A 16,440-nucleotide genomic window follows, 5' to 3' on the forward strand; every position below is an offset into this window, starting at 1 on the left:
TTATTTTGGGGGGAATAAACATGTTCTGGGGTTAGATAATGGTGATGACTGGACAACCCTGATATACCAAAAGTCACTGAATTGTATAATTGAAGAGAATAAATTACACTCTATGTATTATTTCTCAAAAAACCTACCAAGAATGAAATCAAATTTTCAACAAATTCTCTCAATTCTTGGCTCGTGTTTATGTCAGTGTAGTTGTAAAAATTAATTTGAATTCCCTTTGGTGAAAGAGTTTTGTGTTTTAGGGTTTTTCTCCTTTCCGTGGTCTTGCTATTCATTGTGAGGTTTTCTCCTTTTCTGTTAGTCTCTGTTTATCTTTTGTGTTTTCCTTCGTTCCTCTCATCATCCCAGTGAGACTTGGCTGCAACAGCAGCCAAACCCCTCCTCTGTTTCCAGGGCGGGGACACATCGGTTTCAGGAAACTCTGATGCCACTGGTCATCAATGTCAGCACTCAGCCCACCTTCCCAGCAGTCTCTGAGGAAAAGGTCCATTCTCTGAGACTTTACTGGCCTAATGGTTTAGTGTACATGACCCCAATGACTTGTCTAGATAAAAGAACCCTTCGTTCATTCCTACCTTCAACAGCCAGTTACTGAGGACATACATTACGAGTTCCTTGAGGGTAGAATCCTCATTCACTCAGCACATACTTAGCTGTGGGTCAGTACCAGTTGCTCGAACAGGAGTGAGCAGTGAGGAGAGGGCTCCTGCCTCTACGGAGCTCACCTGCTGGGGGTTGGTGGCAATGGACACGTAATAAACAAGACCCTTTACTTCTGAATGTGTGAGATGATAGTGACCTGGGCTGGGAAGGGGTAAGGGGAGCCGTGGCAGACCGGGGGGGGGGAAGATGCCAGCCAGAACCAGGGGGAGATTATCCCTGGCTGAAGAAACAGCAGTCACAAAGGGCCCCAAGAGAGAATTGGCTCAGAGAGTTGGAGTGGCCGGTCAGCAAGTAGGAAGCTTCATGAGCGAGGGGGTGTAGAAAGTGCAACACATGCAGGTGGGGTGGGGCTTACAAGCATGGTGGAGAACTGAGATTTTGTTCTACAAAGGGAACCCATTGTATGGTCTAATTTACATTTTTCAAGGATCATGCCAAAACAGTCTTACTCATGTGTTTGTAACCGCAGTTTCTCACTTCGTGTTTGGCACGTTCATAGTAGGTGCTGGTTCGTCCAGTGGGTTGGCATATGGGGTATACACCACGCCAGGGAGTGTGCCTGATGCCGACCCCAGAAGCTCTTCACCTTGTCACTTTTAAGAGTGTTTTGTAAACATACGTAATACTCTCCTGAAAATGTCCATGAAGATGCAGAATCTAACAATTTATAAACTTATTACTGATTTTTTTTTTGCAACTGCCCTGATTTCTTCAAAATCACGGTCATTGCATGTTTATAAAATGAGTTGGCATTTTAAATCATATTTGATACATAACTGGCTAACTCTGCACCTAGTAGCTAGTAACAGAGTTGTTCTCTGCTAAGAGCCAACACGACAGCAGGGCTTTTGGGGGATGGAAGGGGCGCTCTGGGTTCTAACTCATTTTTCCAGTGTGTCTGAATTTCTTGCTTCCATGCTCCTTAGAGGGAAAAACTTTTTTTTTTTTAAATTTTTTCATTTTTGTTAGAGCACGAGCGGGGGGAGGGAGAAGGAGAGAATCTTAGGGAGACTCCACACTGAGCACGGAGCCCCATGTGGGGCTCTCTCTCAGGACCCTGAGATCTCGACCCGAGCGGAAACCAAGAGTCAGATGCTTAACAGACTGAGCCAGCCACCCCAGTGCCCCAGGAAAATTGTCTTTTTGTTTGCTTCAAATTGCTCTGGCCTTTTGCTGGGAGACCAGAGGCTATATGATCTTCATCCACTAACTTAATGCAGGAAGTGAAAATCTATCACGTGAATTGCCACTGCTCTAACTTCCGTCTTGCCTCTGCCTCTTCAGTCATTTAAGGCATTCATCTGGCTCAGCTACGGCGGATCCCTCACATTCTTCTAGGGGAACTGATGCAGCTTTGGAGAGACAGGAATGCTGGGGTCTATGAGTCGACTGAGAAGTGTTCATGTAGGTTCTGGAATGGTGCCTGTGTCATAGGTACTAATGCTGAAAGGAAGTGTCAAATTTTCCATAGTCCGAGCTTTCCAGAACTTAGTTGGCTGCTTGCCCCTGAGAATTTCTTTTCTAAAATAAATGGTTTGGAACACTCTTATACTTGCCTCCCAGACACACAGTTGCAGTTCCTCCTGCCTGGGAAAGTTAACTCTCCAGCTGTAATACGGTGCACAGCGTCATCCTGGTTTAATCAGCTTCCAAAAACTCATTAAACCCCACATTAAAATTGTAAGGCAACAGCAAAGTTGATTCTTCCCCCGCCCCCCCTTTGATGCCATTGTTGTTTTTCCTGGCTTTCCTTTTTGGTTCCTGGTCTTACCCCCTATTCTTTCTTCTTAATTTTGTTTGGTCAAAATCTTTCTTTTAACATTTAGGTTCCCTTAGGCCTGTTCCACCTTGGTAATTCCTCTGCTTATTCTTTCTTCTGTTTTCTCTCTTGAATTCAGAACACCCCTTTCCCACGAACCTGCTTTTTCCTCCTGCAAGGATTGCCGTTGAAGAGAAAGCTGAGTTGCCTGGAACTTCATGTCGCTACGCAGCCGTTTCACATCCTCTTTTAAGCCGAGGGAATGAATGATAAGATCATGCAGTTAGGCAGTGTATTCGTCAGGGTCTCCAGGGAAACAGAACCAATGTGATATACATGTGATCCTTGAACAGTGTGGGGGTTAGAGGTGCTGATCCACCGCCCTGCATAGTTCAGAAATCTGTGTATAACTTTTTCTTTTAAGAAAGATTATTTATTTATGTGAGAGCGAGAGAGGGAGGTGGGGCGGGGTGGGGAGGAGCAGAGGGAGAGGGACAAGTAGACGCCACGCAGAGCATGGAGCCAGATTCAGGGTTTGGTCCCACGACTCTGAGATCATGACCTAAGCCAAAACTAAGCGTGAGAGGCTTAACTGACTCAGCCACCCAGGTGTTCCCTGTGTATGACTTTATGTTGACTGTATGTTGGCTCTCCAAAAACTTAACTAATAGTCTACTGTTGACCAGAAGCCTTGCCAATAACATAAAATTGATTAACACATTCTTTTATGTTACATGTATTACATACTATATTCCTTACAATAAAGTAAGGCAGGGAAAATGTTACTAAGAAAATTGTAAGGAAAATACATTTATAATACTGTACTATTAAAAAAAAATCTGTGTAAGTAGACCAATGCAATTCAGATCTGTGTTGTTCAAGGGTCAACCGTGTGTGTGTGTGTACAAAAGGGATTTATTATAATACATTGGGCCACAGGATTATGGAAGCTGGAAAGTACAGAATCTCCAGAGTCCATGTCCCAGTTTGAGTCCAGAGGCCAGAACTGCTGTAGAACCAGGAAGAGCTGATGTCCTAGCTGGATGGCCATGAGGCAGGAGAATTCTATCTTACTTGGGGCAGGTCAGCCTTTTGTTCCATTCAGGCCTTCAACTGATTGGGTGAGACCCACCCACACCAGGGAGAGCAATCTGCTTAAGGCAGTGCACTGATTGAAGTGCTAATCTCATACAGAAACACCCAGCATAGTGTTTGACCAACTCCCTGGGCACCCTGTGGCCCTGTCAGATTAACATCAAGGCAGCTCCTGGGCTGGGAGCTGTATGTTGTCCGACACGTACAGAAGCTGACCTCAGGTCAGAGCTGGGACATCATTTTGTGGTTTGACGCCTCTCTGCTCTTATGTTTCTGGCCATGCACCCTCTCACCATGTTTTGTACATGCTCTTTTTACTGGTCACTGGTCGGTGGCCTCTCATGCATCACAGGAATTGCTCCAAATTTCCCTATTTTCCAAGTTCTTTTCCTAACTCCTGCCCCTTTGCTTCCCATGTGAGATCTGGCCTCTTCTTTCGTGGACGGGAGAAACAGACTTGGACAGGTCTGTTAATTCGCCCAAAGTCACGCGGCTATTGAGTGGGCAAACTGGGATGGAATTTGAAGCCATGGGCCTTGTCAGTCCTGGGAGCCCCCCTGGGTGCCAGGCACCATGCCAAGCGCTAAATGCCCTTGTTTCCCCAACGTCTCTAACCTTGATGCCTCTGTCCTTCCCATTTCTGGAAGGGTGTGTCCTGTTCCAAGCACCCAGCACTGCTCACGTCTTACTGACTAGTGCCTGCTTCTTAGTGCACAGGCCTCTGGCACTCTGCTCCTGTAATTTTCTTTCCTGCTTATTTTTCCCCTTTATATTTGTGGTATAAAAACATCCTTCTGCTCTTTCATCCTTAAAAACTCTCCCTTGACCCTGTGTCCCTCTCAAGTTATTACTGATCCCTTCTCTTCGTTTTACTCCCCATTCTTTATTTTTAACTCCCAACAAGTCCTCGGCCTGCTGAGACCCAAGCTGCTGCTGCTGTCTGTCCATCCACCGACACTATTCTTGGCAGAGGCCTGGAGAGCATCCTGTTCAATCCCGTGTGACTGTTCTGCTTGACTCCACAGCATCTGTCACTGCTGACCATTTCTTCCCCCAGGAACTCTCGTTCCTTCTCTGCTCTTGCTCAGCTTCCCCCGCCTTCCGTCCGTGCCCCCTCCCGCCCGCGGTTCTCACGCTTGACTGTGCATGAGCATCACCCCGAGGTCGTGCGGCACCCCAGGTGGCGGCCCCGCCTCAGGGCTGCGGATCCAGTAGGTCTAGGTGGGCCCCAGGGTTTTGCATCTAATTGGACTCCAGGTGATGCTGCGGCTCCTCCAGAGACCACACTTTGACACTGATGTTGCAGGTTTTCCAGAACGTTCTCTCATTGTGAGTTCCCCTTAGTGTCATCCTCTCTCATGGATTCTGGTGTCATTTATTTTCTGAAATTCAGTCATCTCCACATCTCTCTGGTCTGGCAGGTAGATGTCCTTTGAGATTGTCTTTAGTATTTCTTGGAAGGGTACTTTTGGCATTTGGGATGTGACAGTTCTCTGCTGAGTGGGATGGTCCTGTGCCCGGAAGGATGTTTGGTTCCACCCAGTCACTGGAATAACCAAGACAACCCCCACCCCTGCACATTTCCAAATGCCCCTAGGGGTGTGGTGCTGTCCCTGGTTGGGAAGCGCACTAGGTTCCCCCATCCTGTACCTCCTGTATCCTAGCACATGCCTAGTCAATCAAGCAGAGACCTTGCCCTTCTGCCTCAACCTTCCTCCCTTTTAATTGGTTACCAAATTCCATCCATTTATTTCTAAAATAGCTCTTAATTCTGCTCCCTCTTCTGTAGTTAAAAGCACAGGTTTTAACGTCTAGCTTCTTGACAGGAGTTCGAATTAAAATCCTAACTTGGCCTTTTAGTAGCTTTATGACCTTAGGCAAGCTAACTAATCTGAGTCTGTCTCTTCAATCCATAAAAAGAAGGTAACTCCTACATAGCATTATTGTGAGGATTGGCAGTGAGTACTAAGCACTTTTCCCTGACACAAACGGGCCTGGCATTTCCCACCTTAGACCAGTGCAGGGGCCCCCTGCCTGCCTCCAGTCTCCGTGCCCCAGCCCTTGCTGGGCATCGCCCAAGGAGCTTTTATAAATGTAGCCTGGCCAGGCCACTCTCTGCTTAGGAATCTTCATGGATCCCCATTGCACATACAGTTAAACTCAGCGTGACCTACAGAGCTCTTTGGAAATACGATTCCAACCCAGTCTTTCAGCCTTACTCTTGTCTGTCAACCTGTTCCCTCTGCTCACCACCTCCCCCAACCCCCTACCCTGCCAGCTTGCATTCTCTCTCTCTCTCTCTCTCTCTCAAGGGCTCACTGCCCCCCCCACCCCCTTCACATCCCCATGTTTCTCCTTTGCCTAGGAAGGGCCTGCTCCTTCTAGGCCGGCTCAAATGCCCCTTTCTCTTTGTGAAGTCTTTTCCTTGTGCCTCCTTTGACCCTCGGCTCCCATTGTGGGAGGTGTGTGCCTGTGTTTTGGCGTGTGTGTTGTCTTTAGCCGATTTCCGGTTTCTCCTTCGCTTGCTGAGTGTGATGTGGTCGAAGGAGCACGGGCTCTTTCCCACGACACACACCTCGGGCTGCATCCTGACTCAGCCACTGTGGAGGCGTGTGACATTGGCACGTAGCCCCTTTGTTCATGAGTGGTGTTTGGGTTCTCCTCTCTACCTCCCTGGGTCAGATGAGATCACATCATTAAGGCACCTGATACAGTTCTCAGTGGGGAATCGTTTGGCAAAATGCCCCTGGGGGCTCTCCACTGCCCTTAGTCCGAGAAGCACTAGCCAGGGCCATTCCAGTTGTATTCGTTTTCTGTTGCTGCCATAACTAGTTACTGCAAACTCAGTAGTTTTGACAACACAAGTTGATCATCTTACAGTTTGGTAGGTCAAAAGTCGGACACAGCCTTATCCAGTAAGGGCAGGCCTGTGTCCTGGAGGCTCTAGGGAATAATCACGTTCCTTGCTTGGTTTGGGTTGTTGGCAGACTTTACTTCCAGGAGGTTGTAAGACTGAGGTTCCTGTTTCCTTGCTGGCTGTTGGCTGGGGCCACCCTGAGCAGATAGCAGTCTGTCTCAGGTCCTTGCATGGGCCTCCCTAGAGCTCAGCACCAGCCACGAGACATCACATCTCATTCCGCCCCCTCTGACGCATCACATCCATAAAGGCCCTTTTGCCATGTAAGATAACATATCCACAGTCCCAGGGACTACGGTGTAGACATTTTGAGGGGCCCTTATTTGCCTGCTACACCTATCATGCTTCTAAACTCTCTGAAATATCACTGTGAATGTTACTTCCTTTCTTGATGATCCTGTGGTCATTGTCTGCCAAAGAATCCTTTGTTTCTGTGATACCAGATAGCTCTTCTTGCACACGGCGAGCAAGGTGATTGTTGGTTGTTTTTGGTAGCCCAGATCTGGTCCTCCTCCTTTGGGTAATGGTACCCTGATCCTCTAGCCCCACTTCTCAGTGTTTGTGAGGTGGTACTTAGCCGGCTGGCCAGCTCAGGGGTGGTTGGTGGGCCCTGATGACACAGCTTACGAGTGATTGGGCCAGGGTTGGGGACCCGTCCCACACCAGGCCCCTGAGACATTGACCTGGGACGTTTGCTGGAACTATTGGGCAGGAGGCCTTTCTCCTTCCAATGGGACAGACGATTGGATAGAAAGGCAGCCCAGAGATGGAGGTGGTTATCTTGAGATCACCAGGAGAGGGAAGAACCTGCCAGGGAATGAGGCCAACCTGGAAAATCAAAGCAGACCTAAAAAATGGAAACTGATAGATTTCTGCTGACCTAGTTTGAGCCCCTGGATTTAGAATTTTCTGAAGCCTGATGTGTACCTGGACTTTTAAGTTATATCAATAAATTCCCTTTTTTGGCCTTAGCAGGGTTCAGTTGGGTTTGTGATGACCGTGTGTCCTGACTATAACCGTGAGCGAAGGTGGAATCCCAGAGCTGATGCGTTCAGATAATGGAGCTCTCTCTTTCAGGTCTTCACTGAGATTTTGTGGAGGGACTTTTTTTGCTTCTAGTGGTGCTTATTATTATTTCTCCAGAGTTTTTCCGAGGATCCTCTGCTCCTACAACTTAGTGGAAGAACTTCTTTTTAGGGACACCTCTAGTTTCAGTGGTTGTTTATTCATTTTTTAAAATTTTAAATGAATCATTCTGGGCCAACCTGCAGTAAGAAGGTGTGTGTGCTTCTAGGGAGATGTTGGCAGGACAGTGAAGAGCTGTGTCCCGGGGACAGGGCAGTCTTTGAGCAAGGGATGAGGAGGAAGGAGCCCTGCCCGCTCCCCCTCCTGCCTGTTCCCCAGGCAGTCTGCTAGCCAGACCCAGCGCTCACAGACAGACCTAGAAGGACACTCAGCACAAAGACACGCATAAAGCTGGGGATCCCCCGACGTTTGAGGAAAACCAGCCTGCTGAACAGGACGAGAAAATAACATGGAAGGAAACATGAATCAGATAAGTAGAGTAAGACTTGTTGAAAAAATATATGAAGATTCATGTTTATAGACAAAGAGCTAGGCATCCCGGGCATTGTTAAACATTAAACGGTTAAAAGGCTTTCTAAGAAATGATTTATTCTCAATCCAACTGAACATTTTAATGAGTCCTCCAAAAGCATGTTAATATAATGTGCTTAGCATGGGGGTTTGCACAAACTCAATAGACATTAGCTATTATTCAAGTTAATAAATGAAAAAAAAGCAAGTTGAAGAGCAGTATTGTAATATGTGACTGTATTATTAAAACAGAGAGCAAAACTCCATCTTTTTATAGAGACCTATATGTGTGTAAATGCCTAGGAAAGGCCTGGAAAGAGTCACTGCTGGGGAAGCCCAGGGTGGGGAGTGAGGAGTGGTGTACAGAGATTTTTACTTTAGTTGGATGGTGTGCATTTTTTACAGTGAGACCGTATTCAAGTCCATTATTTTAATTAACACAGATTTTTTTTTTTGGTTTAAGTAAAAGAAGAAGTAATAAAATCCCACAAAGCCTGCTAATACAGTCTTGTCTATAACATGGGTTTTTTTTTTATTCCCTTAGCCCCAGTATTATAAGTGACTGTTAAAATGTTTTTTATGTTAATCCTTGTTAATGTACAATCACCATTTGATCCAGAGTTTTTGAGATGCAGGCCAAGATCCATCAGAGAGTGGTGAAACCAATATAGAGGGGTTCAAGCAGCACTTTCTTAGAAAGAGAGAGAGAGAGAGAAAGAAAGGAAAGAAAGAAAGAAAGGGAGGGAAGGAGGGAGGGAGGGAGAGAGGGAGAGAGAGAGAGAGAGAAAGGAAAGAAAGAAAAGAAAAAGAAAGAAAAGAAAAAGAAAGAAAGAAAGAAGAAAGAAAGAAAGAAAGAAAGAAAGAAAGAAAGAAAGAAAGAGAAAGAAAAGAAAAGAAAGAAACAAGAAAAAGAAAATAGAAGATAACCGAGCAGAACAGAATAGAATAAAATAAAAAACATTAGTGTGCTTCACAAGTTGTAAGCAGAAATACTGTTTTGTGAAACTTTGTGACATGAAATGTATTTCTTACTGTGGCTTGTGGCCCTAAAAGTTTGAAAAAACCCTAGTCGAACTTGCTTTCTTCCTGTGAGGCTGCTAAACGCAACTGAATTTTTTCCTTTAGTGTTTTTGCAGAATACATTTTCTTGAATAATTAAATACTAAAGCAAACAAGAAACACTGCAGATTTATTTTTGCCATTTCCTCAATAGGTTCAGCTTTGAAAAGCAGAACCAACAGAAGTTGTAAATGATGTAGGAACTTTGTCTCCTCCTTCTAAGTGCTCGTTAGCACAGTCCAAGAATCTCTCCAAGTGAGGGTCAAGAAGCTGCTTCTAGCTTCTAAAGTACATCATTCCTTTGTAACTTAATGAGGAAACTAGCCAGCAACTAAGTAACCTGTCAAGAATTTCTTTCAGCCTAGATTTCCAGTTACAAAATATCAAAAAGGGACATTTAGGGTCACTCTAGCCTTTTTAGAGATGCTTGTGATAAACACTCATAGTATTAATATTTCAAGGAGGACATGGGTAAAAAATCACGAATAACATTTTAAAACAGATTGCCAATAAAGGATCAAGAAGCCATATATACAAGGAAGAGTTTGGAAGGTGAATTTTTGGAAGTCATGAGTCTAGGATAGGCATACAACTTGTCTTCGCTGTGCAACAGTATATTTTTATTCTCCTAAACCTAATATGTTGTATGAATCACATAGAATATGTTTAATAAGAGAAATTTCTGAGCTCAACACACATGATCTACATTTACACATGGAGACTTAACTGTCCCCTCTCGCTGCTTTCCCTGATCCCAGCCAGCTCATTTTACTCATCTTCTCTTGGAGCTAAGTTAGTTCTTGATGCGTCCACTGCAGTGTGGGACTTGTAACGGGTGTGAAAGAGCCTCAATGCGAGTGAGGCAGTGAAGCTCTAGCAAAATCTTGCTCCAATATGTCTAAAGCCAAAGTAAGTGAGTTATCTTTCATATCTGTTTTCTACAAAAGAGAACAGCTTAACTAATCCATCATCCCACATAACTGTTATTTTTGTAATACATTACATCGTGTGTGTGTGTGTGTAAGTACAATTATTTTTAACGTCCTGTTTGGTATTCTGTTCTCACTTACCTATTGCCTTCCTCCTTAGTATGCCTGATTATCTGTGTTGATTTTGCTGCCAGTGTTTGGGCTCTTCATTTTAATAAAAAAGGAAATACAGCTAGATACAGATGCTCATGTTATTTGAACCTATTTTTACTCATCAAAACAGTGCTTCTAAGTCCTAAATAAAGCAGCAGCCAGTCTTGGCCTTATTTACTACTGAAATAAATCCCCCCTTCCAGCCTTCTCAGAACCACGTTCTATTTCCAACCCATATTATTCCTTGGGATATTCCACTTAGACTGGTCATTGGAAAAACTATGATTTGGAATCCACACTTCTCACGGTATTGTGTTAGTGACCATTGTGATGGCAGGGCCTGGAGTGGCTAAGGGCCTTTGGGTTCTAGTATGATGGGGGGCTAGGGAGTGCCTCTTTGTCTTGGCTTGAAGGGGTAGCAAGGCGTTGGATCCCAGGCAAACCCTCCAGTTAGCCCTGCCCCAGGGACAATGTCGAATGTTTCCCTCCCCCAGTACCTTCACCTCGACAGGTGTCTAGGGACCTCCTCTTCTTGAAGAAGCTTTACGTGTGTTCAGGACATTAAAACATAAGTCAGAAAGGGACAGATTCCTGGGCACAGACAGGTGCCCCCTGTCTAATGGTGGCTGGAGGTAGTTAATGCATGACAGACAACCTGGTATCAGAGAGATTGTGACAGACACTGTTGGTTGCCTCTCAGTAGAGTAGTCCAGATTTCCTTTCCTTTCATACCCTGTTAGAAGAGCTCTCTACCCACAATAGAGACTGACTATGTCAGATGTTCCTGGCCTCCACTCTCAGCTAGGGGAGAGAATGTGACCCAGTCCTAACCAATGAGATGTAAAGGGAAGTCTGCTGAAGGGCATCTAGCAAAGATTTTCCTCCCCACTAAAAAGAAATATGCACAAGAACCCTTCTTCCCTGTCTCATTTCATTATATCTTTGGATGCAGTTGTATGAGGATGTGATGCTTGGAGCTGTGGAAGACATCTTGCATCCATGAGGTGACAAGCCTAAAAACAAAACAAAACAAACAAGCAAAGAACAGTTCTCTGAGGTAGGAGAAGAGAGAGCCTGGGCTTTAAATGACATTAAGTTGCCAAACCAACTTTTCTTTCTTTCTTAGGACATCATATAAGATGATTAAGTGTCTCTGTTGTTAAGTTATCTTTGGACAGACGTGTTACTTACAGCCAAAAGTGTTGTAAAAAGAAGTTAATGAGAAGGACATCCAGGGAGCTCCCCAGCCCTGGTGGTGTTTGGTGCCCACTGGGGTAGAGGCTGAGGGTGGTGACTTAGCTCCTTAACCAAAGGTCCTGTCAGGTATAAAGGCCCCATGTCTTGGGTTCTTCCCCTTATTCCTGTTGCCCTCCAAGTCTCTGCCCCCAGTAGCCTGGGAAATCTTTTTCTAATCTGAGTGTATAAAAATCTGGCCCATGTTCATCCTGATTTTTCTGTGCTCTGAATTTTCTCAGGGCCTACGCTTTTAAAGCTAAAAATATCCCTTTATTCTCCTTCCACTGTAGCATTTTTCAATTTACAAAACAGCCTCAATGCTTAAATGGGGGAAAAGCCAACAGGACATGTATATGTCGTAGTGGAAGGCAGAGCTGGGGTGGGCGTGGGGAGAGGATAAGGCAGGTAGAAGGGAAAAAACCAGAAAACAGTATCAGTTAATATTTTAAGCCTTGTATCCATTCAAAAAACTCTAGCCTTTTTACAGATGCTTGTGATTAACACTCGTAGTATTAATATTTCAAAGAGAACATGGGTAAAAAATCACAAATAACATTTTAAAACTTTTCGACTTTGTTCCTTTGTCATCTGTCAAAAAGGCAAAGCCACTTTCAAATCCGATACATAATGTTCATCCATTTAGGAAGTGTTTTCAGAGCCAAGATCTATGTGCTAGGGATAGGGCAGTGTACAGAAAGAAGTTTCTGCCATCGTGGAGTTTACATTTTAGAGGGGGAAGACAGACCACAGGCAAGTAAAGGAAAACAGAGAGTCTAAGAGGACGATAAGCATGATAGAGATAGACGGGTGGATTTGTAGTTTTCAGTAGGAGGTCAGGGTTCCTTAGAAAGAGATGTGCACGAGGAGATGAGGCAGCCAGCCGTATAGACACCTGGGGTGGGAGCATCCCAGCAGAGGGAGCAGCTCAGGCAGGAGATCGCTCAGCATGGATGAAAACTGTTCAGGTCAGTGTGGCTGGAATGGAGTGAACAAGGGTGAAAACTAGGAACAGACCAGGTTCCAGAGCTCACAGGAGCCAGACGGGGGAGGGCCCTGCTTCGGACCAGGGAAGCTTAGACAGTGCCTCTTCACCGATGCCCTTCGGAACCCCTGGCTGGCGGATGCCGCGTCCTGCAATTGGTTGTCGGAGGTCCCCACCTGCCTGGGTTGTTCTGTGCCACCGTAGACAGCAAAGCAGAGGAGGACTGCTTTTAAAAATTACCTGCAAGTCATATAGCCAATGTGTATGGATTTCTGGAAAATCCTGAAAATTCAAAAGGCATTCCCTCACGTACCAGGCAATGGAATTTTGTTTGGCTTCATTTGGACTCATTTTGTCAGTGACATTTCCCCTCCCCAAAGGCAACAGTGACATAGAATATTTGGGGCTGTTTTAAAGGAAACCAAAATTTGCATTTTAAAAACTTGGTAAAATAACATTTGATCAAAACTATACATTTATTATCAGTTATTTTAAAAGTGCACCACATCGCCTGGCCTCTCCAGCACCTTCAGCTCTCTATGCATTGATATGGCATCTCCATTACCTACACAAGCTTCCCTTCGGGTAACTCTTCTCCCTCCCTCTCAGGGGAACAGATTTAGCAGGTAACTCTGTTGTCTTCTACCTGGTTCGGTTCTCCCTTTGCATTTTTTCTCCTTGGGCCTTTCTCTTGGGCATGTCGGTGGCAGCTGGGGGTTCTGACCGAAGAAGATGGGTTCAGGGCTGGGGGGCAGTGCTCATTCTGGGGAATCACTGAGCGAAGCTACAGCTCCATTTTTTTTTTTTAAGATATTTATTTATTTATTTATTTATTTATTTATTTATTTATTTCTGAGGGAATGAGGGAGAAAGAGGAGGGGCAAAGGAAAAGGGAGGGGGTAGGGAAAGAATCTCAAGCAGACTCCCCACTGAGTGTGGAGCCAGAGTTGGATCTCATGACCCTGAGCGGAAACCAAGAGTCAAACGCTTAACCGACTGAGCCACCCATGCACCCCTAGAGCCTAATGTCTTTTCCCATCGTCTTGTTACTGACCCATCGTGGAGTCTCTGAAATTTTGACCTGGTGTGAAATCCTTGAACTGACAGGATTTCTATAGGACGGCCTGTGTCTGCCCTTATCAGGACCACTTCCGCCTTCACTCTGTCTCGGTAGATGGACGAAGGCTTTTATGATTCCACCACAATCTCTCAACTCGGTTACAGGTGTTGCGCTCCAGTTAGAAGTGCCCACGAGTTGCTCATCAACTACATACTGAATCTGGATCTTCTTGAAGAGAGGTATGAGTGTGCGGACTGGGACGATGACACCATTCATTCTTTTCCTGAGTAGACATTTATGGAGTGCCTGCTGTGTGTTGGTCGCAGGAGCTGCAGGAGATAGCCAAAGAAAAAAATTCCAACCCTGGAGAAGCTCATGGGTTTTTTTCTTTAGCAGTCTTGAAAGGACTCAAAATATTTACTCTCTAGCTCAGAGGTCCCTTCCGGATCTTTCCTTGTGGACTGAGGATCTTTATGTCCTACCAGGGCCAGATGAATTCTGCCTTTATGTCCTACCAGATGTGCAGGCAGCTGCTCAGGGCAGGGCTGCTGGTGATGATCTAGAAAGCTGAGGCCCAGAGAAGGCAAATGTGACCTCCGGTCACCTGGTGGTCTGGTGATGGTGTTGGGGAGGGACACTGGGCATTGCAGGCTGGGGAGCAGGACAGGGGAATGTTTGGGGGATGCCTGAATTCCAAAACGGAAGAAAGGCTGGATTTCTGTGAAGCAGGAACATCTCAGAGGAGATTGCGGGGGGGGGGGGGGAGGATTCCAAGTTCGCAGATATCGGGAAAAGAGAAAGCTCTCTCCTTTCCTACCCCTCTCACCTGCCATGCTTCCTCACCCCAGCACCTGGAAGGAATGCAGATTTCTGTCCATTCTGGGGCCTAAGGACACAACTGAAGAGTTAATGTACTATATGTAATGTGCTGAGAACCATGCCTGGCACAGAGTGAGTGCTGTATAAATATCTATTGTTGTGATTCTGTTATTTTAGTTCCCAGACGATCAGACAGATAGACCTGGACTTTTCATTTGAGCAGTCATTAGTGGTGGGAATGCTGGTCTGAATTCTATGCAGGCCACTTTTGGGCAGATGGCCCATCTATGGCCCATCTCTACACCAACCCTTGCTAATGTCATGTGACTAGATCCCTCTGCTGCCTCTTTTGAGAACTTCCTTTCTGAAGTGTAGGAAGCTGGGGGAAGCTCCCAAGCCCCATTTCTTCCTCAGAGCGGGACAAAGTGGGGACAATGAGTCATCTGCCATGAGTAGTTCTGGTTGGCATCCATGTAGCAAAGAGCCCCAAGGACACCTCGGGTCCAGAGGTGCAGTGAGAAGAGGCATGACTCTGTGAGGAGGTGAGGAGGATGGAGGTTCCTGTCTGGAGAGGGGGCTCTGGAATACTCAAGCATCCAGAAATCCCAACTCACATCCCTGTTGGAGAGCATGCCCCGTTATTACGCAGAGGGCGGCTCTTCTCATGTTCTTAGCAGTGTGGGAACTGTTCACGAGGGTTAACCAACCCTCCTGAGACTTACTAGGGTTCCTTGAAGGCTCCCAAGAGTTTGTCTGGAAATTGGAAATTGGAAAAAAAAACCATAAACCAGGTAGTTGGGGGCTCCCCTGATGGTAGGGGGCTCCAGTCACCCATATGACAAACGTAAAATATATCTTAAGGGACTGTCATAGAAAGTGCTTAAAAAGTAAGACTGGGCCATTACAGTATCCAGCATCTACCAGATAGCTAGCATGAGATAATTAATTGAAAATGCACAATATTATCATCAGCATTTCCAGAGGGTTTAATAAGTGCCAGACTGTGCTGAGTGCTTAGTTATCTCGTGTCACCTTCCCGGCAACCCTGTGATGACAATAATCATGAGTGACTAGATATAGAGCCACGGTCACTTGCCCGAAGCCGCACAAGCTGGCTTCAGCCCCAAAGCTGTGTTCTTAGAACCATTCGAACTCACTGCTTGGGAAATCATTAGTTTTCCTTATGAATAGTCACAAGGGTTCTGGAAACCAGTCACGCCTATTAGAGGAAAGCTCTCGTTTTGGACTTTGAGGGGCAGGGAGAGAATATTTATCGTAGTCTGAGGTATAAGGAAAAAAGGAAATTGGTCTCATGTCTTCTGAAATCACATGTCAAGTGGTCAGATTACTTCAGCCACAGTGGATTTTGGTCTCTGCTTAGCCCGCCGCAGGTGCGCTTTGGGGATCCATGTTGTCAGACCCAAAGCTCCTTTCTCTTCTCTTCCTGGTTCAGGATTGGGCCAGGAGGCTGGGGGCGCAGATTCTGGCTGGCCCAGGCTGTTCTCGGGGACCCCAGGGTGGGCCCCTCAGCCTCCTCCACCTTAGCCTTCTTGTGCGTGAAGTGGGGGTACCACACGGCCTTCCTCAGAGCTTGGGTGGGAAAGGTCAAGTGTTGCACAAGCGTGCCGCATCACCGTTCTCAGGAGGCTGCGGAGGGAGATTTAGGCACTCGGCAGAGACGTGGCCGGGTGCAAAATCCACTAGGCGGCCTGAGTGAGGGAACAGGCGTGCTGCTGAGGATGGAAAGCTCCACAGAGATCTATCTATTTTTGAGACTGATGCAGAATCCCAGGCAGTGATGTGCCAGTGACTCAGCCCAGTAGGTGGAAGTGATTTTAAATAATGACAGTATCAACCGTCTTCCTCCTCCCGTGGTGCCACACATCAGCACACACACACTCAGCCCCGCACCCACGGAGTCAGCCACTCCGCGGGAGATTGAAAAGGCTGGAACGACCCACGGGTGTCTCGGCGCATCCCCCCGGGCCAATGGGGTGAAGGAAGGCGTCTATTGAGCAGTGTCCTTCTCATCCCCCCAAACCAGCCCCGATGACCGAGGGAGGACAAAAAGGTGACTCTGTACGTCCCCCAAGTTTCAGCGGTCCTCTCAGAATGAAGTGAGCCGTCATGAGAGCCACCACCCTCAGGGAAGAGGACACACGA

Source organism: Callorhinus ursinus, unplaced genomic scaffold, assembly GCF_003265705.2.
Source record: "Callorhinus ursinus isolate GAN/ISIS: 27379988/994484 unplaced genomic scaffold, GSC_fseal_2.0 scaffold5, whole genome shotgun sequence".
NCBI lineage: Eukaryota > Metazoa > Chordata > Mammalia > Carnivora > Otariidae > Callorhinus > Callorhinus ursinus.